At 43.2% G+C, this 27,231-nt stretch overlaps 1 protein-coding gene and 1 long non-coding RNA gene across 4 annotated transcripts in view; both read right to left on the bottom strand.

Moving 5' to 3' along the window:
- The window catches only part of JAK1 (Janus kinase 1), a 132,954-nt gene extending 124,468 nt beyond the window's left edge, over window positions 1-8,486 (bottom strand). For 2 of the 3 annotated variants that reach the window (XM_023210224.2, XM_023210233.2), the window contains exon 1: window positions 8,245-8,461. The gene's annotated coding sequence lies outside the window, so the exon portion shown is untranslated. Of the gene's footprint in view, window positions 1-8,244 lie in introns of all 3 variants that reach the window. The other variant, XM_023210216.1, reaches the window with a different exon arrangement.
- Window positions 8,487-22,874: 14,388 nt separating this feature from the next.
- Window positions 22,875-27,231, bottom strand: part of LOC111541410 — a 24,192-nt gene continuing 19,835 nt past the window's right edge. Inside the window, exons 6-7 of the long non-coding RNA XR_002731257.1 lie at window positions 23,100-23,156; window positions 22,875-23,021 (exon numbers count right to left, since the gene is read on the bottom strand). This is a non-coding gene — a long non-coding RNA (uncharacterized LOC111541410). The remainder of the gene's footprint in view (window positions 23,022-23,099; window positions 23,157-27,231) is intronic.

The raw sequence follows: 27,231 nt of genomic DNA, 5'->3' as shown, positions 1-27,231 counted from the left end.
AACTTTTCTAAGGGCAGGAGCCAAGCCCGTCTTGTCTCACATACATGTGAGATCTACAGAGAGTTGCGAAATAAAGGAACAAACATGAAAACCTAACAGCATTTGTATTTCAGCCAGCTTATAGATGGTAAGTGGCCGCCTGCTTCCTAAATCACATCAGGTGGGCTTGCAATTTATGTTTGGGCCAATATGACTTCCTCTGACTTCCTCCTGCTTCCAACCAACCCAAGTGAATAGTCATTCCACACAAGTAAAAACATGAGGTTCCTTGGAGTTACCACCATACATCAAATGATTTTCCCAAAAAGATAACCAATATACTGTGATTCGTGGACTTGCCTAAAGTTTCACAGAATGGTTTTAACTGAACAAAATCAGTCAGAATATTAAGACATTACGCATATTACTTTTTAGTCTAATGTGAATTAGTGCTAAAATGGGTTTGCAGCTACACTTGGCAAAAAAGCCATTGTACCTCTTTATAATATAAATTGCATTTGTCCGCATCCCTGTGTGTGATGCACCAAACTAGTTTAATAACAAGATTTTTCTCTCGGAAGATACATATTTGGTAGATTATTTTAAATTTCCTTGAGTTGTTTTATCTTTTCTTAGTACAACATAAACATTATTTTAAATTATAATTGAAAAAAATTGTTATAAATTATATAGCCTCACTATAATTTGATCCCATTAACTGTGCGCGCAAGCCTACAGATATAATTGTGCTTAATTGAATAAACTGTTGTCAGTTTCAATACCCTTAAGTCCTTAAAACACCATTATAAACAAACAAAGTTGCATTCATTACAAGTGGTTCTTATCTATTTCTATTTTATATTCAGACCAGTCTGAGTTACCAAGTGTACCTGAAAATAACAGACCTAAATTTATGTTTTAAATACCTACAGGTCAGCCTTTTCAGCTGAAGTGGACTTTCCTACCCACTCCCCCTCCATACAAATCAATTAGGGAGCTTTACTGTCTTTCTCATTCTAGAATGGAAAGACACGAGAAGATCCAGCTAACTCCTTTGCTGTCAAAGTATATGGGATGAAAATGACATCAAGAGCTCTTTTCCAATCACGTGGCAACAACTGTTCTTGAGTATAAATAATGCCCAGATCCAAGAAACCAGTCCAACATATACATCACCAAGCAGGAAATACATTTAAAATATTGTAAAATACACATCTATGATTAGGAGGAAGGGCCAACTTTTTGTACACTTTTGCATTTTGGGTAAATCTTGCTTCAGGAAAGCAAAATATGTATATGGAAACAGAAACTGTAAAAGGGCATTCCGTAGAAACTGAATACATATTTCAGAGTCCCTTTAAGTTCTTATAATTCCTTACCAGCAAAACTCCCTGGAGTACTATCTGATTTACAAGATACTTAATTTCCACACAATTCTGAAGACACCATTTTACAAACAGGTATACCTAGTGCCTCTGCCAACAGCCCACAACTTGCCAAGTAAACTGAATCAGTGAGGTCAACACAGTATCTTCACATTAACTTTCCCGGAAAGTCGAATACATTCCTACCAAATTATATACCCTGGATGGCACTTTAAATTAAGTAAAAGCACCTTTGCTAGTCATTTTTCCTTAAAAATAGAGTAAAACCTAATTTACCTAGCACCTTTGGCACTGTCTTTGTAATAAACCCTTCTAGATTTGAGAAACTGCCTTCTTTTTGGATTCACTCATTGCTAATTGAAGTCTTTCTAACATAGAATATATCTGTTAGTCTTTGTTTTTACAAAACAAAGTGGCATCTTCCCTACTATGTTAAAACATTCTGTATATAATTTGAGGTTTTGTTTTGTCTTTTTAATATACAGCCTATTTACCACTCATTAAAATAAAGTAAGTCAGGCATGGTGGTTCATGCTTATTACCCCAAAACTTTGGGAGGCCAAGGCAGGAGGATTGCTTGAGCCCAGGAGTTCGAGACCAGCCTGAGTAACAGAACGAAACCTCTCTCTATAAAAAAATTTGAAAATTAGCTGAGTATTGTGGCACCTGCCTGTGGTTCCTGCTACTCAGAAGGCTGAGGTGGGGAGGACTGATTGAGCTCAGAAGGTCAACGCCGCCTTGAGTTATGACCGCACCACTGCACTTCAGCCTGGGTGACAGAGCAAGACCTTGTCTCAAAATAAAATAAAATTTAAAAATACCTAGCACATTTTTAGCTCATGCTGGCATCATTTCAAAATCTTAAGCATAGTCATTCAACCCTCAAAACTACCTCAGAGGTAGGTACTATCTTTATTGTCATTCTATGGATAAGGAAACAGGCGTAACTTGCTCACAATCTCACAGCTAGGATCAAACCACACAGTGTAGATCCAGAGCCTCCAAAAACAGACTATCAGAATCAAAAAACAAAACAAGGCTAAAAGACAATCAATCAGTCTGTTTTCTACTCAGAGGTACCATAAATTGATGTGATTTAGTCTCCTACAGCTGGATTCAAGTTATTACTGTCTTCTACGCAGACGGCCACAGCTCCTCTTAGGTTTCACAGTCAGCCTTCTCTCGCAGATCACTCTTAAGTAACTCTCCCTGAGTTAAAGCAAAGATTCCTCACTGGTGTTTCACCCTGAAGAAAACCTCTTCTTTGAATTTGTCTACAGAAAGTCTCTGAAAGTAGCTTCCTCTATTGTCCCCAGACCCTCCTGCATACCTCCTAACCCCTAAATGAGATATCTGAACTTGCCCTTTTCTGCTAGAGATGTGAACTTTCACTTCATTTATGCTCAACAACTTGACCTCTTCTTCATGGCTTAATGATCGTTACCAGTACCAATCACCATACTGTGGTGTGATTAACAATGCAACATCAAATTGCTAGCATGTTGACAATGGTGTTTGCCCTCCACTAAATGCCCCAGATTGTTTCACTTTTGAGTTTTGGTTCTCCTTGTCATAAACCAGTAGAAACTCCTTATTCACTTCTAAGATAAAAATTAACACTGCTTGCCTCTGAGAACATGTCTTCCTGTATTCATCCACTTAACAACTCTTGTCTCTTACATTTGTTGTATTTAATCTTCTAATGGCTTAAAAACCACTTAGATAAACTGTCAAAAAATTCTTTATAAACTAAAAGCAAATCAAATACTCCACTGTAAGGAAAGCATGGATGAACTTCATGACATCTTGCTTGGCTTGAAACCTTTCTTGTTTCCTAGCAGTCTTCTGGATAGTTGATAAATGGCAGATAATAAAGTGCGTTTTCTGGGATGGGGAGGAGAGAGTTGCACAATGGTCAGATGAAGCTGACCCTTCATAGAACTCTCAGTGCTTCAGGTCTTCCATTTGCTAATAGTGTTATTCTTGAGCTTGGAAATTTCAAATGGCTTCTCATCTTCCCTACTCATTCGTTCAACAGAGGCCTTAGTCCCTAACCTAACACTGCTCACAAACTTGTGGAAAGAGTTACAGTCTTCACAATCTGGACCCAACCTGCATGTCCTGCCCTACCTCCTACCGCTCCCTCCCAAGCAGTCTTTGCTCTAATCTAGTGGCCACTTCCAAGTCTGCCACTGACACCACGTACGTGCCCACTTTTATGTCTTTGCTCACACTGTATCTCTGTCTAGATTTCCTTCCCACCCTAAAACAAAGGAACTCCTACTCACTCCTAAAGGCCCAACTCAAATGAAGCCTCTTCAAAAAAGCATTTGACAAGGGCTCCAGGCAGGGATTACCTCTCTTCAGGGTCCTGGAGCTCTTAATTCCGACCACTACTACATAACACGTTGGGTTACAGCTATGTATACCAAGTTTATTTCCATATAAACTGTGTCTTATCCTTCTGCCAGGCACTTAATAGGTACCAAAGAGATGTCTGTGCATACAAAGAATGAACTAATCTGTAATATTAAAAAAAGAAAGATAACAAATAAGGGGAAGCTACTCCCTAGTCCTCAGACTTCAAAGGAGTGCCATGAAGGCTTCTAGGAAACATTCTACAATCACAAAGATTTGCTCTTTTACATGTAAGCAATCTGCAACTACAAAACTGAACATGCCCTCAGGGTCTTCCACTAGACTGTAAATTCTATGAGGACAAAGATTTTTACCTGTTTTGCTGTCTGTCTATTCACTTTGAGATTCACTGCAAGAGCTCAACAAGTATTTGCTAAATGAATAAAAGAATGTACAAAATGCTAGTATGAATAGTACTGTTAAGTAAATTCAGTTACCACAGATTAAAAATATCCCAACAAACGCCAGCTCTATCTTCTGGCCAGAATAGACTTAAAAGAAATTATCCTTTCGCTTCTAAAGCAGGTCTTGCCTCAGGACTGGGCAGTTTATCCATAGAGCACCAAGGAAGAATGTGTGCCCACTGCCAACTATGAAGAATCACAGATCATAAACCCTCAGAAGTGGAGATATCATGGAAATGTCTTAAACTGCCAAGAATGCTGGTGCACCTCAGAGGGAAGAATACTCACAGGAATTAGTTTCCGGCCCCTGAAACCCAGTCATTTCAACATGACAGCTGTTTGAAATCCCATGTTACCAGAGGGTTTGTGAGACAGGAAGCAACAGTGGCACACCTAGCTGAGCACAGGGGAGAGTAAGAAGCAGAGAGGAAACAAGCTGAATGAGAACGTGGCTTGGAGGCAGCAAGGAAAGTATAAAAACAATGAACCAGGCCAGGCAGGGTGGCTCACGCCTATAATCCCCTTCACTTTGGGAAGCCGAGGTGGGCGGACCACTTGAGGTCAGGAGTTCGAGACCAGCCTGGTCAACATGGTGAAAGCCCATCGCTACTAAAAAAACAACACAAAAATTACCCGGGCATGGTGGAACGTGCCTGTAATTCCAGCTACTCGGGAGGCTGAAGCATGAGAATCACTTGAACCTGGGAGGCAGAGGTTGCGGTAAGCCTAGACTGTGCTACTGCATTCCAGCCTGGGTGACAGAGTGAGACTCCATCTCAAAAAAAAAAATTAAAAATAAAAATAATAAAAACAATGAACCAATGTCTCCGATGCCTACTATAATGTAATTTACCTTTACATCGTAATTATTAAAAAAGAAAGAAATGAAGGGCACACAAACAAGGAACACCTTCCTTGGTCACCAGCTACTCTCTCCTTTCTCATCGTTAATTCTCTGAATCTTAACTGCTCTTACAGAAAAGAAATTGGCAAGGACATAAGTGTGCTTAAATGGACAAGGGAGTAGAGCATGAATGACTTGTTCCCTCTATTTTCTACTTTCCTATATTTTCTAATTTTTCTATAGTGAGTTCTCCTTATTGTTACCATAGAAGAAATAACTTGTTTAAAGAAATTATAGAGCTAAAAAGTACATGTTCTGACAATAAGAAAACGAAGTACACTAAAAAAACCTTTACCCCAAAAAATGAATAACAAAGAATTCGATAATATCAAACCATCCACAGGCAGCTTTTTACTCAACATATTGCCTTAACCCTGGTTTCCTCAACTACCGGTAAATCTAATGATTCACTTATGAAAATACTCTTCATATTAGTTATGATTTGCACAGCATGTCACAGTTTCCATGCATTATTTACCTGATCTCCCCCCAAAACTCTGTGAGATGACCAGGGAGAATATTTTTATCTCTATTTTGCAAATGAAGAAAATACGTGCCCTGAAGTGAAAAAATTTGCCACCACAAGAGCCCAGATCTTCTTGCTCCTTACTCAGTATTCCAAAACAGGACTTCTCAACCTGGGCACTACTGAGATGGATAATTCTCTGTTTGGGATGGGGGGCTGTCTTGTGCGTTATAGGATGTTTAGTAGCATCCCTAGCCTCTAACCACTAGATGCCTACCAGTAGCATCGCTCCCTTCCCCCAAGTTGTAACAACCAAAAGTGTCTCCAGAAACTGCAAATATCTCCTTGGGTGCAAAATCGTACCCAGTTGAGAATTACTGGTCTAAAAGAATCTGCAAAGTTCCTTCCAACACTCCTGTTCTATGACAAGGTTCCAGATACCACTAAGCCACAATAAATCACAAAGCATCCAATGTTACTTGTACTCAGCGAGACTCCATTAATAAACCAATTCCCCATCCACTTAAAATAATGCTTTTAAATGTGAAAATGAACAAGAAAACTTGGTATGAATATTCACATCTCAGACAATAAATCTAACAGCATGCTATTATCTCATCAGGACATAAGGACATACAAAATGGGATGTGTGTTTGAGGGGAAAAAACACCAGAGGAATCTGAGAATTAGAAAACACAGATCTTGGTCTTTGCTGTGGAGTTATACCTTAGCGTTCTCTTGTTCTCTCTATACAAATGAGTATCAACCTACACGTTCTCAATGCTTGTTTCAGTCGGAAGTATAAGGCTTTAGCCAAGCTTATGTTAAGATCCTAAATTACAACAACAGAAATGTAGTTATATGTGGGGAAATATTTGAATTATTTTACCTATATCTAATTTATGCATTCTCTACAATCATTTCCCAATGGCAGTAAATAATTAGCATAGTATGGAATGGGGAAAATGGTTTCCATTTAAACTGGCTGTATTCAGTGTGGAGTATCACAATGCAATCCTAGCAATAAAAAAAAAATAGTTTTTTACCTACTAACAGAAACTAAGACTCGGTCAAAGTGCTTAGTTAATATGATATACAGAATTAAGAAGAGGTTATGATTATTCCTATTTATAATGTCCAAAGTCATTCAAGTATGATGTCCTCACATCTTTAAGTGTGATCTGGATCTATACAGGGGAGACATTTTCTCCACATTACAAAGCATATTGTACCAGAAATGTCTGGAACCCTGGCGGTCTCCATTAATCTTCACCACAAAGTACAAAAGAATACATTGATCCTTCAACAAAAATAATTCCCTGGTCTTGGAAACCATCACAGTCACCAAAAGCAAAATCAAGAAACAACACATAATGGGGTTTTGGAAAGGAAAGAACAAAGATTCAATCAATACAAATTGCTCATCTTAAACAAAATCTACTGTGCCTATACCCATACGTAACTCAAATCTTTTCTTAAAAAAAAAAAACAGCCAAAACCAAACACTCCCTGATTACATGTCTCTGCATCATTCTCATCATTTAACTACCCATGTTTTACTCCCTGAAAGAAGTAATGACAATTTTATACCACTGTAAATTCCTACCACTGAGAGAAAAGCCCTATGACTCGGGGAAAAAAGTGTCAATGACATGTATAGTGATGTACTCAACCAGCGGCAGAAGGCAGCTCACAGCCACGTAGTAAGAAGAGTGGCAGGAAGGACGGGGTCCTCTTCCCCAGGAACACACAGGAAATTATAGAGTGCAAACCCTCCAAAAAACGTGTGCACAAACACCTGGCAAACATCGCATCTTTTATTTAGAATTTCCTTAGTAAACACACATCCAAGGAGCCCACATCCCAGGGACCCTGGGGAGTGACTTTGGAGGAGTGTTTATTAGTTCTCTGATGCTCCTGGTCGCTGACCGCGCGCGGATGGAGTTGGAGTGAGGGAGCCAGAGACCAGTCCGTTTCGGTTAATCAGTCCCTTTCCAGTGGGATTTGCAATTCCCCGGGTGTTTCTCTCCCACTGCTCCCCTTCCCTGGTCCTCTCGCCCAGGGTCACCTTTCCCACTTCTCGCTGGCTACCTGAGGCCTGATTCCTAACAGAATCCAAGAGGGGAGGGGGCGTTTCCCGAGTTCGCGGACGCCCAACACCCAGCTCCAAATCCCAGAAACTTTCCCTCGCTGAGACCGCAAGGAAGGAAAAAAGCTAAGACCCTCAGCCTCCGTCCGGGGGCCGAAGAAGAAAACCTTTCTGCGCCGCGACCCCGGCCGGGAGCTGGCGGTCAAGTTGGTGCAAGGAGCTAGGGACGTCAGCCCTCCAGCCCGCGCCTGTATCTCGGGGTGGTATAAACAGGATGTCAGACAGCGCGCTCCGGGCTTGTTTGTGAAAACTTGCCGTGCGCGCTGGGGGAGGGGGCGGCCTGGCTTAACCGCTCCCCTCCCGGCCAGGGGCCCCCGCCCGGGGACCTCCTCGCTGCCCGCCGGCTCCGTGGGGCTGGAAATCCCCGCCTTCCCCGCCCGAGTCGCGGGGTCCTGGGCAGCGCTCAGGAGCAGCCCGGGCCGCGCAGCGTGAGGACCGACCGAGAGCGGTGGCCGCGCCTCCAGCTAGCCCGGGTTGCGCGCCCCTCGCCTGCCGACCGCGGCCACCCCGGCTCCTCCACCTCCCCCGGTGACACTCACCACTTCCGTGTGCGCCTGGGCCGGGCGGCGCCGGGTCGCTGCGCTGGTTGGGGTCGACCGGCCGGCTCGCTAGGCGGCCAGCCCCCCGGGGCCCCAGCGCGCGCGCGCCCAGGGCTGAGGAAGGGTCGCGGCGAGGACAATCAGAACAGGGCGCAGGCCCGCGCTGTCTGCGGCTCCGGGCTACTCCGCGGCCGCCGCGGCCTGCGCTCAGCGACGCACCACCTCCCGTCCCGCCCCGCCCCGCGGCCGGCCCCACCCCCGCGGTCGCCGGGCCCGCCCCCTCGCGACGTCACCAGCGGCAGCCCCGGAAAGCGGGGCGGGGCCGCGGTCCCGGCGGAGAATCTGCGCCTCCGGCCTAGCCGCCCCGCCCCCATCCGGCTTCGCTCGCGAAGCCACCCCCACTTGTTTCTGTTCACCCCGTCTTCTAGATTCTAGAATGTAGAAACTCATCTAGGAAGCGAGGTCAGCCAGCGCGAGGAGTAAAATTGCCAGGATTCGCCTGTAGATTGACCCCTCCCAGCCCTGGAGCCCCTTCCGCCACACCTTTGTGCGCTCGATGCAGAAATGCATCCCCCTCCTCCGTGTACGCTGCGCTTCTTACCCCAGCTGAGTAGGAGGGGAGCTAGCGGAGCACTAGACTAAAAAGAACCTAAGAATACAGCCCCCAGCTTCGACAAGCTGCTGCAGATCCAACCCATTCCGTATTTTAAAAGCTCTTTACGAAAAAAAAAAAAGCGTATGCATAATAGGAGTTAGAACTACATTCACTGATACCTAATACATGTACAGCGCTTTTCATTTTTTCACTAATAACCTCTCAAAGTAGTAGTATCATTTTATCCATGAGGAACAAATTAAGTCTTAAGTATCTTAATCAAGGTCACACTGTAGCCACGATTCAAACTTCGTAGGCAGTCCACGGACAAATCCTAACAATTTTATTTCTTTAGGTATCTCTCCAGTCAGTTCACTTGTCTACGTTCCGGCAACATGGTCCGAGCTGCCACCATCTCTCACCTGAAGGGACCACGAACACCTCTTAAATCACTGCATTCACTCCAGCCCCCAATTAATTCTCTACAATGAACTTTTAAAAATTCAAGTCTGTTTCACACACTCCCATGCTTAAAACACTCCAGCGACTTCCCCCTGACAATCCCTGGATGAAAATCCTCCCAGGCCGCGCACGGTCAGAATTCTGCAGCTTCAGGGCTGTGGACAGAGGCTGCCCCACCTGTGCTGACTTCACTAACCCTGCTGGACAGTTCCTGACCACTTGAGTTACTGCAACTGAAACTGAGCAAGATATTCTGGGTGTGGAATAAAGTCAAGCATCCGAATTGGACTACTGAATTTGAGGTTTGGCCTCCACCACTAACCACCTGTGTTGCCCTAAACAGTTCTCAGTTGACTCAATTCTCAGTTGAGCAGTAGACAAAATGAACTCCAAAGTGCCTTCCAGAAGTACAGAGAAGAGGACGGGAGAAGACCGGAGATCAGAGCAGACAGGGAGGCAAGCTGGGTTGCCTGCATTGTGGGTGTTTGTGTGCAAGTCTTGTCTCGCCTGCCACACTCTGAACAACACCTCAGGGCTGTTTGCATCATTTTATTCACCTGTTAAATAGGGATAATGCCTTCCTTAAAGGGGTTTTGCTGAAAGTGAACCATGATAATATAGCCCACATGGCATGGGCTCAGGAAGTGGTAGGAGTTTTTATTGAGCTGGACCATAAAGAACAGGTGAGAGTGACATGAAGGGAGACAGAAACGTGAAAGAACAGCATTTCAGGTGAGGAGGATAAAGAAAAAGGAAAGTCAGGAAGGCAGCAGTGAACCCATTGTGCCCACGAATGAATCTGGCTGTTCACAGGGTGGAATCAGGGATTCAGTTTAATCTGTTCGTCTGTAACAGACATTGTGCTAGGTGATGAGAATTCAGAGGAAAAACAAGACTAGGTTCCTGACCTCTGAATGTTCAACGTGCAGTCAGAGAGACAAGCAAGTAACAATTCAGTGTGATTCCCAGTCCTGTAATGGCGATCACAGAAGACAGTCACCCAGTCAAGTCTGAGGAAGTCAGAAGAAGCTTCAAGTGGCAGACACGAGGCAGGAGTCAGGAGGTGGCGGCATATTCAGGCAGTAGCAGTATATGCTGGCTGGGTGTGGCGGCTCATGCCTGTAATCTCAGTACTTTGGGAGGCTGAGGCAAGAGATGTGCTTGAGGCCAGGAGTTTGAGACCAACCTAGGCAACATAGCAAGACCCTGTCTCAAAAAAAAAAAAAAAAAAAAGGCCAGGTGCAGTGGCTCGTCCCTGTAATCCCAGTATTTTGGGAGGCCGAGGTGGGCCGATCACTTGAGGTCAGGAGTTTGAGACCAGCCTGGCCAACATGGCGAAACCCCGTCTCTACAAAAATACAAAAATTAGCTGGGTGTGGTGGCGGGAGCCTATAATCTCAGCTACCTGGGAGGCTGAGGCACGAGAATTGCTTCAAACCAGGAAGCAGAGGTTGCAGTGAGCTGAGATGGCGCCACTGCACTCCAGCCTGGGCAACAGAGAGAGATTCCCTCTCAATAAAAAAAAAAAAAAAAAGGTAAACTAGCTGGGCATGGTGGCACATGCCTGTAGTACTGGCTACTTGGGAGGCTGATGCTGGAGGATCACTTGAGCCCAGCAGATTAAGGCTGCAGTGAGCTAGAATCACACCACTGCACTTAAGCCTGGGCAACAGAGTGAGACCCCATCTCTTAAAAAAAAAATAAGTATATGCTGTGTGACTGGGGAATGAGAAAAGATGAACCCCATGCAAAAACTTTTGCCTAAAAAAAATAGTGTTTTTTTTTTTTTTTTGAGATATTTAAGGTTTTTGTTTTAGAAGAATCACTCTAGGGCAAGTGCTCTCAACCTCAGCACTATTGACATTGTGGGCTGGAAAATTCTTTGTTGTAGCGGAGGTGTCCTGTGCATTGTAGGATGTTTAGCAGCATCTCTGACCTCTGACTACTAGGTGCCAGTAGCAACTCCTCTTGTTCCCCCATCACATTTCCCCACAACTCCCCACCCTCCTCCTCTCCCAGTTGTGACTTCCAAAAATGTCTTCAGACATTGCCAAATGTCCCCTGGGGTGCAAAATCACACCCCACTGAGAAACACTAGTCTAGGGATAATGTGGAAGATGAATTGGAGGGCAAGGAGATTAATTACATGTCATCATAAAACTGCAAGCTGCAAGAGATGAGAGCCTATCTAAGGCAGTGGACTGGGGAAGGATACTAAGGAAGATGCAAATAGCCTGAGGAGGTAGAATGGACAGTGCTTGGTGACTGATTAGTTGTGGCTATTGAGGCAGAAAGAGGAATCTCACATGACTCCTAAATTTTCTGAATTGGTTGACAAGCTGACCAAGGATGCCACTGACTGGATGCCACCGACTAAGCAGGAAAAGAAATTCAGTTTTATGTTTGAGAATAGGAAAGTTTTAAAAAGTCACTAAGCCAGGCATGGTGGCTCAGACCTGTAATCCCAGCATTTCGGGAGTTCAGGAGTTCAAAATGCGTCCAGGAGTTCAAAATGAGACCAGTCTGGGCAACATGGCAAAACCCCATATCTACAAAAAAATACAAAAAATAACTGAGTGTGGTGGCACATGCTTGTGGTCCCAGCTACTCAGGAGTCGAGGTGGAAGGATCACTTGAGCCCAGGAGATCAAGGCTGCAGTGAGCTAGGATGGTACCACTGCACTCGAGCCTGGGAAACAGAGTGAGACCCTGTCTCAAAAAAAAAAAAAAAAAAAAACAGGCCGGGGGCGGTGGCTCACACCTGTAGTCCTAGCACTTTGGGAGGCCAAGACTGGCATTCAAAACCAGCCTGGTCAACATGGTGAAACCATGTCTCTACTAAAAATACAAAAAATTAGTTGGGCATGGTGGTGGGCACCTGTAATTCCAGCTTCTCAGGAGGCTGAGGCAGGAAAACAGCTTGAACCCGGAAGGCAGAGGTTGAAGTGAGCCAAGATCGCACCACTGCACTCCAGCCTGGGCAACAAGAGAAAAACTCCGTCTCAAAAAAACAAAACAAAACAAAAAGGGCCGGGTACAGTGGTTCATGCCTGTAATCCTGCAGTCCCAGCACTTTGGGAGGCTAAGGCAGGTGGATCACCTGAGGTCAGGAGTTCAAGACCAGCCTGGCCAACATGGCAAAACTGTCTCTACTAAAAATACAAAAATTAGCCAGGCATCGTGGCATGCACCTGTAATCCCAGCTACTTGAGAGGCTGAGGCACAAGAACCGCTTGAACCTGGGAGGCAGAGGTTGCAGTGAGCCGAAAGCACACCACTGCACTCCAGCCTAGGCGACAGAGAGACTCTATCTCAAAAAAAAAAGTCACTCAGTAGAGTGACATATGATATATAGTACAGTGACATAGGATATATGTCTATATACATATGATATATGTATATATGTATGTGACATATGATATATGTCTATATACATATATCATATACATATGATATATGTATATATGTACATATACATATCATATACATCTGATACAGTAAGTGACATGATATATGATACACATATGATACATAAGAGAGACACAATAGTGTAAAACAAAAGAATACAAATATTTCCTTCTAACATGCAATCCATGACATACATCTAAATTTAATTAAACCAAATGCAGTGTAGAAGCCTCTTATTAGAAAATTATCTAAAATAATAATAACCGCCCAACCGTCAATCATACACACAATTTCACACATAAATCTTCATCAAAAGAACATGTCCCTGTCAGTCTATTCCTCTGCAAAAGCTATTGCTTAGATAACAATGGGAAGATACGTTAGATGAAAACAATGATGTCTGCCAACAACACTAAACTAAACTAAAACCCCATTGTACAAGTCATGAAATTTTTTCCAAAAGTTGGAATCTAGAGAAAAAATAGACTGTAATCTTGCAAACGTGATATAAATCAGTCACCATATTATATATTTTCTTCCCATTATCTTTTTCCACGGGGCATATTTTTCATATAGTCATGGCATACATGTCACTTTGTAAACTGTTCCTTAAACTTAATTGTAATTTGTAAGCATATCTCAATGTTTCTACACAAGTCTTCATAACGAATGAACTTTTTCATGCAAATAACTTTTTTTTTTGAGTCAGAGTCTTGCTTTGAAGTGCAGTGGCACAGTCACAACTCACTGCAGTCTTGATCTCCCAGGCTCAAGTAATCCTCCCACCTAAGACTCCCAAGTAGCTGGAGACACAGATTGATGTCACACACCCAGCTAATTTTATTTTTTGTAGAGACAGGGTCTCTGTATGTTGCCCAGGGCTCAAATTCCTGGACGCAAGCAATCCTCCCACCTTGGTCTCCCAAAAAGTGCTGGGATTATGGGCGTGAGCCACTGCTCCTGACCTGATTGTTTTCTTAATCTGTATCACTGTCTAACATTATTCTAATTATTTATTAATTTACTTGTTTTCAACAATTTTCGTGACTAGGAACTTTTTCTGTCTTATTTCACTTCTGTGTTTGCAGTACAGAATAGTGCCTGGCACATAGTTGGCACACAACAGATATTTGCTGTTTTCGCCTATCTAACCTTAAGGAGAGGGGATACCTCTGGAATCACAGAGAACATCACAATGCAAACAAACAAAAACCCACAAAAATTCAACATGGTTGAGTACAAGAAAATGGAAAAATTATGCATGTACAGTTTTTTAGGGCAAATAACATGCCGTAAAATGCATATCAAAAGTATGACAGATAAGGCTGAGCACGGTGGCTTATGCCTGTAATCTCAGCACTTTGGAAGGCCTCACTTGAGGTCAAGAGTTCGAGACCAGCCTGGCCAACATGGTGAAACCCGTCTCTACTAAAAATACAAAAATTAGCTAGGCATGGTGGCACGTGCCTGTAATCCCAGCTACTCAGGAGGTTGAGGCAGGAGAATCGCTTGAACTCGAGAGGTGGAGGTTGCAGTGAGCCAAGATCACGCCACTGCACTCGAGCCTGGGCAAGAGAGTGAAACTCCATCTCAAAAAAAAAAAAAAAAGTATGACAGAGAAACCTGGGCAACATGATGAAACTGTGTCTCTGCAAAAAGCAGCCAAGTGTGGTGCCAAGCACCTATAGTCCCCGCTACTCAGGAGGCTGAGGCAGGAGGATCAATTGAGGCTGGGAGGTTGAGGCTGCAGTGAGCCATGACCATGCCACTGTACTGCAGCCTAGGCAACAGAACAGGACCTTATCTCAAAAAAAGAAAAAAATATGACAGATAAAATATTGCTATCTTCATTAAAGATCTCATTATTACACATTGACAGAAGATACCATGACCCTAGTAGATGGTGGGCAAAGAACAAAAACAGATAGTATTCCCCCTACCTACTGTTCCACATGCACATTGATATGTTAAAAGAAAAATAGAAACTAGTGAGAAAACACATAGAAAATCATTAACTTCTTTAATAATTGTAAAAATTCAAATTAAAGCTACAAGATACATTTTAAAAACATTAAAGGTACAAACTATTTGAAAAATTGTAATGTCCACTGTTTTAGACCCTGATGTGGTGTACGTTTTTCAGGACAGTGTAGATTTGTGGAAACTGCATAGAAAGTAACTTGCCAATATTAATCTATGAATTAATCTAAAATTATATAGTCCATTTTACTCAATCCTATTTCTGTGACTGTGTTCTAAAGCAGTTGTTTTAACATTCAGTTTAGGCTGGATGCAGTGGCTCATGGCTGTAATCCCAGCACTTTGGGAGGTCAAGGTGGGTGGACCACTTGAGCTCAGGAGTTTGACACCAGCCTGAGCAACATGACAAAACTCCATCTCTGCAAAAAATACAAAAATTAGCCCAGTGTGGTGGCTTGTGCCTGTAGTCCCAGCTACTCAGTAGGCTGAGGTGGGAGGATTGCTTGAGCCTGGGAGGTTAAAACTGCCATGAGCCACGATCCCAACACTGCACTCCAGCCTGGGTGACAGAGTGAGACCCTGTCTCCAAAAGAAAAAAAAACCATTTAATATTTATTGTTTAAAAATTATTTGCAGGCCGGGCGCGGTGGCTCAAGCCCGTAATCCCAGCACTTTGGGAGGCCGAGACGGGCGGATCACGAGGTCAGGAGATCGAGACCATCCTGGCTAACACTGTGAAACCCCATCTCTACTAAAAAATACAAAAAAAAACTAGCCAGGCAAGGTGGCGGGCGCCTGTAGTCCCAGCTACTCGGGAGGCTGAGGCAGGAGAATGGCGTAAACCCGGGAGGTGGAGCTTGCAGTGAGCTGAGATCCGGCCACTGCACTCCAGCCTGGGCGACAGAGCGAGACTCCCTCTCAAAAAAAAAAAAAAAAAAAAAAATTATTTGCATAGGCTGGGTGTGGTGGCTTATGCCTGTAACTCCAGCACTTTTGGAGGTTAAGGTGGGAGGAATGCTTGAGGCCAGGAGTTCAAGACCAGCCTAGGCAATATAGGAAGACCCTAGTCTCTATAAAAAAAATTAAAAATTAGCTGGACTTGGTGGCATGCACCTGTAGTCCTAGCTACTGAGAAGGCTGAGGCAGGAGGATTACTTGAGCCCAGAAGGTAGAGGCCACAGTGAGCCATGATTATGCCACTGCACTCCAGCCTGGACAACAGAACAAGATTCTGTCAAAAAAAAGAAAAAGAAAGACGAAAGAAGGAAGGAAGGAAGGAAGGAAGGAAGGAAGGAAGGAAGGAAGGAAGGAAGGAAGGAAAGAAAGAAAACAAAGATTTAAGGAATATAAAGAGTGGGGAGGAAGACATACATGTTCATTCTATTTTTTTATTCTCTTTTATGCAGCTAAATATTTTACACATTCAGTATTTAAACCATATAAGATTTCAATGGATGTTCTGAAGTGTCAAAATTGCTATTTTTTTAAATCAAGACTGTCATTTTCTACTGAAAATATAGTATTAAGTAAATGTTCACCCTTTGTTTAACAATCCCTTCCCTCATCTCACTTTGCAAAAAAAAAAAAAGAAAAGGAAAAGGAAAATCAAATGTTGAACCTCTCACAGCTTACAGCTGAAATAAACTTTGATGCTGACTGAGCAGATCTTTCTCTACATGCTCACTAACCCATTGAATCAGGTGGTGAAATGATTAGACTTACAGGAAGGAGGCCATTTTCTCTTGCTTAATACCATGCAAACAGTAGGCTGTCTAAAATACTTATTCATAATGACAGACAGTAAGAAAAAATCGGATTAGGCCGGGCGCGGTGGCTCAAGCCTGTAATCCCAGCACTTTGGGAGGCCGAGACGGGCGGATCACAAGGTCAGGAGATCGAGACCATCCTGGCTAACACGGTGAAACCTCGTCTCTAATTAAAAAAAAAAGTACAAAAAACTAGCCGGGCGAGGTGGCGGGCGCCTGTAGTCCCAGCTACTCGGGAGGCTGAGGCAGGAGAATGGCGTGAACCCGGGAGGCGGAGCTTGCAGTGAGCTGAGATCCGGCCACTGCACTCCAGCCCGGGCGACAGAGCAAGACTCCATCTCAGGAAAAAAAAAAAAAAAATCAGATTAAACGTAACGGGAAGGAAAGGGGATGTATATAATATTTTACCTTACAGGTATCATGCATGACATATAATAAAAGTTCAGCAGATATTTGCTAAAGATACAATTCAGTAAAAAAAAAAGATGAAAAGCAAATGAATCGTGTATGTATATATAATTGTAAATGCCCACATTATCTTTTTAGACTAAAAACTTTCAGGTAATTGTCCAAAGGAGAACTTTGGTAACTCTGTCATGAATTCAATACATAGGTATCACATATTTGGTATTATCCTAAAGTCATTGCTTGAGGAAAAAACTTGATTCTGATTTGGAGAACTTCCTCCCTCAACTTCTGTAGAGCATCAACTTTATCTTCCTCAGATACTTCAACTCTCATAAGATGTCAACTTCACTCTCAGTCTAACTGCCCCACAGATGAGTAGTTAAGGTAACTTTGGAGTGATACCAACTTAAGTTTAAATTTCAGCTCAGCTCTGCCACTTACTAGTGTATATCCCAGGTAAGTTCCTAAATTAATCCTGTTTCCTTATAAATAAAATTGGAATCATACTACCTAGCCTATTTACCTCAGTAAATGATTATGAAGGTTAGGTAAGAAGGTATATATAAACTAACTCTCCCTACCATAGTATGGCATATGGATCTGCCTTTAACTAGTTAGCAGGTAGCTGGGGAACATACTTAATTCAGGTCCATCTGGAAACTCATCAGACAAGGATTAGCCAGGCAAGAGATGTATTGGGGAAAATGCCTGTGAAGGATCAAGGGAGAGAAAGCAGAAAAAAAAAAAAAAAAAAGAAAGAAAGCATGGAAAGCCTCCAGACCATGCTGCAGCTCTGACATCTGTGGAAGAAGAGAGGGAAAAGGAGATTATGGGGATAGAGAGTCAAAGACTATAGCACAATTCCAAAAAAGCCCTGGTTAGGCCAATCAGAGTCCTTGAGCCAAAGTGGCCACTGCTCACAGGAATTAGCCAGCATTTTCTTTCTTTCTTCCTTTATTCCTCTCTTCCTCTCTCTTTCCTTCCTTCCCTCCTTTCTTCTTCTCCTCCTCCTCCTCCTCCTCCTTCTTCCCCTTCTTCTTCTTCTCCTTCTCCTTCTTCTTCTTCTTCTTTTCTTTCTCTTTCTTTCTCTCTCTCTCTCTCTTCTGATACAGTTTCACCCTTGTTGCCCAGGCTGGAGTGCAATGGTGCAATCTCCACCCACTGCAACCTCTGCCTCCCAGATTCAAGCTATTCTCCTGCCTCAGCCTCACGCAGCTGGGATTACAGGCAGGTACCACCATGCCCAGCTAATTTTGTATAGCCTTTTTTTTTTTTTCTTTTAGAATCAGGGATCTCACTGTATTGCCTGAGCTGGAGTGGAGTGGCTATACACAGGAGTGATCATAGTACACTACAGCCTTGAACTCCTGGCCTCAGGTGATCGGCCTTAGCCTCCTGTGCAGCTACAACTATAGGCATGCACCACTGCACCCCAAAAGAACTGACCAGCTTTCATATACCTGCCATGCTCAGTCATTGGTATGGAAAGCCCAGCTCTGTGCAAACATGGTGGTGTGTGCGCAGAGGCAACAGTTGGGGCTGTCAGTCAGTCATGCTTCCACAGCAGGAGATCATGGTGGCCACATTTCGTACACTGGACTGCACAGATCCACCTCTACATGCGTGCTTGGGAGCAGCCTCTCCACAAGTCCATGGACTGCTCTTCCTGAAGGGAAGCTTAGAAGTGATAGGTTAATAGGACAAACTATATGGCCAGTTCTCAGGCCCAACCTGGTTCTCATCCTGTCCCTTCTGCACGGTCCATTTCCCTCACCCTTAGCTATCACCTTGGCAAGTCCTGATAGCTTATTGAGAGATGTTATGTGGTGATGTGACCCAAATCTTCATTCCTCGTGGATCTGAGCCCTTTGTAGTCATACCCTTCTCAGGCCAGGAGCACTACACACACCCAATCCTAATTCCAATGAGTCAAGGGAGTACCAGGAAATGCCCAAGGAGATCTGGATTCCACACATCTTCCTCCCTAACCCCATCCACTTCCTCGGGCTGATGAGGATGGATTTCCCCTGTCATGATGGTGACTCTTTTCTCCTGCTGGTCCCTGGAGACAAGGATTTCAAAGTGCCCTGGTGGCAGCAGTAATTTGTAATTCAATGGGACCTTTGTTATGTCCCCTGGCAAGAGTACACTGAGTTTGGGGACCAGGTCCTTACCCCTTGATTAACACAGAGTTTTGGGGACTGGAAGGATAGTTCCCAGTGGGTCACTGGGAGTGATGGTAAGTGGGAACACGCCTACTTTGACCCCTTTGTTCCCAGATCCATTTATTCTTTTTATTGTGGACACAGTGCCATACAGAGGTCTCTGATTCAATGCATATCCTGCAGGATGTTATCCCAGCCTATTAGAGGGTTGCCTCCTATCGCTGCAGGTGTGCCTTTCCAAAGCCATTTCCACACTCTGTGAAGTCAGCTGCTCTGGGTGGTGTTATATTTGACATGTGAACTCCACAGTCATGGACCCACACATTTTGAGATTTTATGTAGCATCTTTTTTGGCTACATATTTCCCCCTAAAGGACACTATGCACTATTAACCATCTTTGCAATTCCTGCAGATCATGCCACCTTGGCTGCTCTCTGACCTTGTTGGTTATTACGTAATTGTGACCTCATGGCTTCTGGGAGTTACGCACTTCCAGCTGGTCTCTATTCCTTGGCCAGAATCCCCATCATGCCCACGGCTGTTGAGGAGCTCGGCTCTGGGATCACTCTCCTACTTTGAGCAATGCCGTGCAGAGGAGGCGACTATTATACTTCTTAGTGACGCCGATGTCTCTCTCAACAGTGTATTCTACTTTTTTTTTTTTTAGAAATGGAGTCTCGCTCTATCACCCAGACTGGAGTGCAGTCGTGTGATCTCAGCTCACTGCACCCTCCACCTCCTGGGGTCACATCATTCTCCTGCCTCAGCCTCCCAAGTAGCTGGGACTACAGGCGCCTGCCACCACGCCCGGCTAATTTTCTTGTAGTTTTTAGTAGAGACGGGGTTTCACCATGTTAGCCAGGATGGTCTTGATCTCCTGACCTCGTGATCTGCCCACCTGAGCCTCCCAAAGTGCTGGGATTACAGGTGTGAGATACCACGCTCGGCCAACAGTGTATTCTGAATGGTCTTAGTGAATAGTGTGTTCTTTGGGCCTCACATGGAACATAATCCTCAGTGGGTCTTCTGGTCTTACATGATATTTCCATCCTAACATGCCCCTTCCCTCAGCCTTTTAATCTTTCCTCTACCTTCTGCCAGGGCAACTTGGGCTTCTCCACTTTACCAAGGTTTAGCAACCACCTTTTCCAGGCTTCTAAGAGCCACCCCACGGTAAGTTTACCTCATTCTCTAGGGTCCTTGCTGGGGTATTAGATCCTGTGTCTTGAAAGAGTGCCCTTAGGTCTGAGCTCCAGAAATAGCTATACTTCTCTTGGGCAATGTTCCTTATCACTTACATAGCTGATTGTATTTCTCCCTTTGATCTGATTGTTAAGAAGTTCAGAATCAAAATTTAATCATATATCTATTACATATATAGGATACAGACATATAGAAACTTATAATGTACTTTCTATATTATCCTCACAACAGCTTCTTCTTTTTTTTTTTTTTCCAGACAGGATCTCCCTCTGTTACCCAAGTTGGAGTGTAGTGGCACAACCATAGCTCACTCCAGCCTTGACCTCCTGGCTCAGGCCATCCTCCCACCTCAGTCTCCCAAGTAGCTATGACTACAAGTGCATGCCACCACGCCCAGCTAAATTTTGTTTTATTTTTTGTAGAGATGAGGACTTACTATGTTGCCCAGGCTGGTCTTGAACCCCTGGGCTCAAGCAGTCCTCCTGTCTCAGCATCCCAAAGTATAGGCATGAGCCACTGCACTCAGCCATTTTTTTTTTTTTTTTTTTTTTTTTTTTTTTTTTTGAGATGGAGTCTTGCTCTGGGGAGTGATCTTGGCTCACTGCAAGCTCCACCTCCCGGGTTCACACCATTCTCCTGCCTCAGCCTCCCAAGTAGCTGGGACTACAGGCACCCACCACCAGGCCCGGCTAATTTTTTGTGTTTTTAGTAGAGACAGGGTTTCACCGTGTTAGCCAGGATGGTCTGGATCTCCTGACCTCATGATCTGCACGCTTCAGCCTCCCAAAGTGCTGGGATTACAGGCATGAGCCACCGTACCCGGCCCTTATTTTTAACTTATTTTCACTTCATACTGAATCTCTTACTTGCATTTATTGAACACACTATCTGCCCGGCACTGTGCTAAGTACATATGTGTTATCTCATTTAATCCTGGCTTCCCTACTGTGGGATCTTGAGCAAGATACTGAATTTCCATAAGCTTTAATTTCATCATCATCAGTAAGTAAGGATGATGCTAATGTCCACTTTGTAGGATTATAAGGAGGATTAACGATGGTAGTTAACATCAGTAGTTATTAAAATATACTTGGCTGGGCATGGTAGGCTGAGGTGGACAGATCACAAGGTCAAGAGATTGAGACCATCCTGGCCAATGTGGTGAAACCCCGTCTCTACTAAAAATACAAAAATTAGCTGGGTGTGGTGGCACGTGCCTGTAGTCTCAGCTACTCAGGAAGCTGAGGCAGGAGAATAACTTGAACTCAGGAGGCAGAGGTTGCAGCGAGCTGAGATCACACCACTACACTCCAGCCTGGCCAACAGAGCAAGACTACATCTCAAAAACAAAACAAACAAACAAAAAAACCACTCAAATCTTTTTGCCTAAAACAACTCAAAAAATCTGATTTAATTATTGTACAGGATATCAATATAGTAATGTCCAGAAAGATAAACATTAGTTTGTTATAAAAACACTTAACATACAGAGCAGAATAAGTGTTACTAATCTTATTTATTATGGCTTTAATCTAATTAAAAGCTTTTGTGGTTCCTATAATTAATAGCAACATAACAGAATCAATAAAGCTTAAGACATAATGAATGTCCATACCAAACACTCATTTATGGGGTTTTTGAAAAATAGGTAAATGAGATGATGGCCCCCTCTGAGGCCAGTGGGCCCAAGGATGTTTTACTTTAAAATCCATTCAGTTTTACAGGAATATGAGATTGCTTTGGGCTGACTTACTAACCATGATAATGAGGCTTATTCTACTCCTGGGATTTAGTATACTGTATTAATAATTAAAACACCTTATGAGCAAATGCTATTCTGACAACCAAGCCCGGGGTGCTGGAAAGACCGCTGGATCAGAAAGCAGGACACTTGTATGCTGGATGAGCCCTTTCATAGATTTAAAAAAAAACTTAGGGCAGTCTTTTTAATGTCTCTGAGCTCAGATATCTCCTTAGTTTGGATCACATTATTTTATGATGCCTATCAGCATCAAAATCCTGTGCATCTTTATTTTTTTAACTTTACTGTGTCCACGTACAACTTATTGGCCACAAAATCATGTATGCATTTGACAAATGGGATAACTGAAGTGTAAAGTTTAAATTACATTCCAAAAAGCAATAGGAAAATAAATTGTAGCTGAACAAGAATTGGCCAGGCACAGTGGCCCCTGCCGCTAATCGCTAATCCCAGCATTTTGGAATTCCAAGGCAGGAGGATCACTTGAGGAGTTAAGACTAGCCTGGGCAACATAGTGAGACTTCCTGTCTATAAAAAAAAAATGAATAAAAATTAGCCATGCACAATGGTGTGCAGCTATAGCTCCAACTACTTGGAAGCCGAGGTGGAAGGATTGCTTGACCCCAGGAGTTTGAGGCTGTAGTGAGCTATGATCGTGCCACTGCACCCCAGAATGGGCGACAGAGTGAGACCTCATTTCTTAAAAAAAAAGAAATAAAATAAAATAAAAATAGAAAAGAATTAGATGTGACCTCTTCCCAAGTTCTAATTTTCTCTTATTCTGCTAGGAGAGTGACACATAGAAATTATATATTCTCAGAGGTCTATGGCATCCAATGCTTCAAGTCAATTCAGCAAATACTTATTCAGTACAAGTATGTGCCAAGCATCGTGTTAGTTTTTGATAACATGATGCATGATCAGTAACAATCAACTGATCAGCTACATGTATAGGGTACTATACTAGGCCCTTGGCAGGGGTGGTCACTCTTCCTGTAGTGTGTAGAGGAAAAGGCAAGACATCCATCTGAAAAATAGAGAATCAAGCATCAAATGGCTGATACAGACATAAATGTCATAAGATTTCAGAGACAGGAAACATCACCGAAAATCCAGATAGACTTCATGGGGCTTGTGAAATATGAATGAACCATGAAGGACACTGAAAAATCAAAGAGGCAGAAAAGTGTTAGGCCTATTTAATTGGCATTTATATCCTTCCCAGAATTGTTAAGATTAGGTTTATTTTTGTGTCTGAAACGCATGTGTATTGTCTTCCCTCAATGTTAGGTACCATGACAGCAGAAACCATGTATAATACAATATTTATATTTGATTCAGCATGACAGATACTTATAGAGCATCTGCTATACATCAGACACTGTACTAAGTAAGCTTTTGAGGGGAGGGAAAGCTCAAGAAGGAAAAAGAAAAGTCTTGGAGATAAAACTCAGAAGTCAGATGAGGCCCTTTCGTTGCTGAAAGATCTGGGTAAACTTGGTTTGAACTCTCAACACATTGCCTGAACTGTGGAAGTGTAAAGCCCTTTCAAGAGCGAGGTAACTTCTGGAGGGCCACTTCCACCTCCTCATTCTACTCTGTTTTGTACCATGTTACAATGAAGGCACTCACACAAGGCTCCCTGGGTTTGGCAGCCATCCCTGAAGATGTAGGGAGGTAGGAATCCCAGCTCTGCTGCTCTGATGGCTGCTTTCTCCATTTTCCCTCTGCCCTCCCTCCTTTTGCCCTCGTGTTCTCCATCACCATTCATCTCATCTTCATTTTGCCACTCAAAATTTCCAAAACCTCCCTGCAGTATGCACAGCAAGTTGACCCTCCTCTAACAGCTGGATCCTTGGTCTCAATTTTCTACCTCAAGCATGTTCCAACCTATTTATTCGATTACACCTAATTTTCCAACTGATTTTTTCCAAGCCTAGATGCTTCAATTTTCAGGCAGAAATCTGGCACCAGCTGTAAAGCAATGGCAATATTTTCTCCACCTTGTTACAGAGAGATAAGTGCCCCAGTAACTCTAAGACAAACCCACAGGTCTATGAAGGGACAGAAGGAAAGTATAGAAAATGAGTCAGGAAGGGTTTTTTGGGCCTTTCTAAGTGATCTCTCTCTCTGTCCTGAATTCATACAGTATTTATTGCCTACATCACTCCTTGGAAATGTGTCCTTGAATGTCTTCTATTGCTGTTTGTCTTTCCTTCTGTTTGTGCTTTATCTCCCTGACCAGATTTTTTGCAGTTCCAGTATGGCAGGCTTTTCCCTTCATCCCTGGAATGCTCATGGCACCTGGCCCAGTGCCCCCTGGGTCAAATGGGCCTCACTGATTGGTCTGTTGAGTCTCAACCTATGGGAGCTTTATGATTTGCCTAGTTTCACAGGACCTTCCCTAAATTTTCCTAAAAATGTCACATGGCAGGTGTTTTAATTAAAATACATTAAAATATCTCTAAGAATGCACTGAGTATTTAACCAATTTGCTTGAGATGGCTGGAGATGTCCACTCAAATTCCAGCAATGAGGAGCTGGAAAGGACTAATGTGTATTTAAGTACCCTTACCTCCCAGCCATCTGCTTTCATTCTCACAATCACCTTTTGAGGTGAGATTAGGTGATTTGCCAGTGTTTACACTATTACAGGCAGGAACTGAAGTTTTAACAGGGCACACCTAGCTTCAAAGCTCCTGTTCTTTTCACTGTCTCACACCTCCAGGATAATAACATCCCTTTAGAGATATTCAAATTCTCATCATCACTAAGAAGAGCAGTTATCCACTAGGATGCAAACTAAACAAACCACCTCAACAGTTAGTGTCCTGGAGTTGGAAAAAGAAAATTGACTCCATGAACTTGAATAAGTGGCTTCACCTTTCTGAGCTTCCAGTTACTTATCTGTACATATACAATTCTACAGAGTTGATGTCAACACTAAGTTAAATAACACTCACACACACACACAACCAGGAAAGCAGTCTTTCTGTTGGCTGAAAAGAAGATCAATTGCATTCTTTGAAGATTTCAAGTGTTAAGCTAAAATCCTCCTTCCTTTTACAGAGTGTAAAATGGGAGCTGACACTCAGGTCTGACATTCAGATTAGTTGGGCAGGTGTCTTTTAATTGGGTTAACGCATTACATGATTTGGGAGGGGCATTAGCTGACTCACACAAGAGCAGATTAACCATTAACCCAACTCATGCAGCAGCAGCCACAGTCCAGGAGGTAAACTGGCACCACCATCCATATTCTTTGAAGCCCTTCTGCACAGTAACTATCATTGCCCCTCAAACAGGGCCCTTTCAGATTATTGCAGTCAGCCCAGGTAGGAGGTAAAAGGGTTGAAGGTGTGACCATTATCAAATACAAGGAAGTTCTTTGGGGGAGGGTTTGGGGGAATGGAACCATTCTCCCCAGTCCCTTAATGACACCAAGTCCTGCTGCCTTATGTCTCTAAGACCACAGGCTTGGCAGTGAATGAGAGCTGAGTTTTAGCTCTGCTTCATCCTAGTTGTGTGGCTGTGAGTAGTACATGACTACTTTAAATCTCAGTTTTTTAATCTGATCTGTAAAATGGTAGTGATAATATTTTCTGTCTGTTTTTACGTGTACATTCAGAATTTTTATCTTAAAACAAAGAACCAGAGTAACGTTAATAATAGAAAATCCATGTGGAAATATTCACAGTCTGGTCAGTGAGAAATGGGAAAACAACTTCCCTACCTTACCGCACACCCACTGTTTGAGGAGCCAGAAGTAGAGGTGAAGTTGGAAGAAGGTCACCTTTTCCAGCTAAACCCCACTGCATAGCTATGTGCATTTTTTATTCAAAGTCTCAATAACCAGAGGAAATAGTGAGAACTGAGAACCAAAATACTGTTATTGGCAAGCGTTTGGCTAAAGGGTCTGAGATGTGTAAGCACCAAGAAGGGAAAGGGAGATCGAGCAACATATGAAAAAGAGGGCTGCAGGAACAAACACAGAAGAAATAAGTCAACAATAACCTACTTCTATCCAGAGCAAAATGACAGTGCACACACATTCATATTCTCAAGTATGGGCTACACTGCACACTGACTCTTACTATCTCACACATGGCCTACTGGAAAGATTCAATCCCCCTAAGGGCACTCGGCACAGGACCACGGTGGCATGGTAACAGACATAGACAAGCATGCTGTGACCCTGAGCAACAGCACATGTTAGATAATAATCGTTCAGAAAAAAAATCTTGTCCCAGAGCTGAGGTTACAAATTCCAAGTAAGCTATAAACATTCTTTTTGGAATTCCTTTAAAGGTATGGGTTAAAGTAAAACAAAAATCAACACCTAAAAACTCCTAAAGAACAAAATGGAGAAATAATGAACCTCTACCAAGGACCAATTATTTTAGGTTTCTCATTTGGATGGCTCTCCCACCAGATGGGTGGTGGGGTTACTTAAAAAGTAATGAGTCTACTGCAAGGGGAAGGAGTTGTTTGGTCCAGTGAGAAGGAACAGGCTTTCTATAAATAACTTTCCCTTCCCTAGACTCCATCCAAAATTAGAACCCATCAACCACAATTAACTACAATGTCCATCTTAGTTAATAATCCTGGATTTCAAGTAATACTACATATAAACTATAATTTTAAAGAAAAAAGTTCCAAAAGAAATCAGTAGCTTTACTATATAGGCATATGACTTTTCTGAGACATTAAATTTAAGAGTTTCTGTCTGAAGGACAGAAATTGTTAAGAGGTAACATGGAGACCTCAGGCACCACATCATTTACCCTCCAATAATTAACTGCATTTCTCGCTAAATTCTTATTGCACCTTAACTTCTCTAGCATCAAATCTTCTACTCTATAACCTCTTTTAAACACTTCCTTTTAACCTCAATTTCCTCATGTTTTCATTGTTTGGTAAAATTACACTTAAAACATAATATTTGGCCGGGCGCGGTGGCTCAAGCCTGTAATCCCAGCACTTTGGGAGGCCGAGACGGGCGGATCACGAGGTCAGGAGATCGAGACCATCCTGGCTAACACGGTGAAACCCCGTCTCTACTAAAAAATACAAAAAAACTAGCCGGGCGAGGTGGCGGGCGCCTGTAGTCCCAGCTACTCAGGAGGCTGAGGCAGGAGAATGGCTTAAACCCGGGAGGCAGAGCTTGTAGTGAGCTGAGATCCGGCCACTGCACTCCAGCCCGGGTGACAGAGCGAGACTCCGTCTCAAAAAAAAAA

The sequence above is a fragment of the Piliocolobus tephrosceles genome, chromosome 1 (assembly GCF_002776525.5).
Source record: "Piliocolobus tephrosceles isolate RC106 chromosome 1, ASM277652v3, whole genome shotgun sequence".
NCBI classification, from domain to species: Eukaryota; Metazoa; Chordata; class Mammalia; order Primates; family Cercopithecidae; genus Piliocolobus; species Piliocolobus tephrosceles.
The sequence above is the reverse complement of the archived record's forward strand: the minus strand, read 5'-3'. Positions and strand labels throughout refer to the sequence as shown.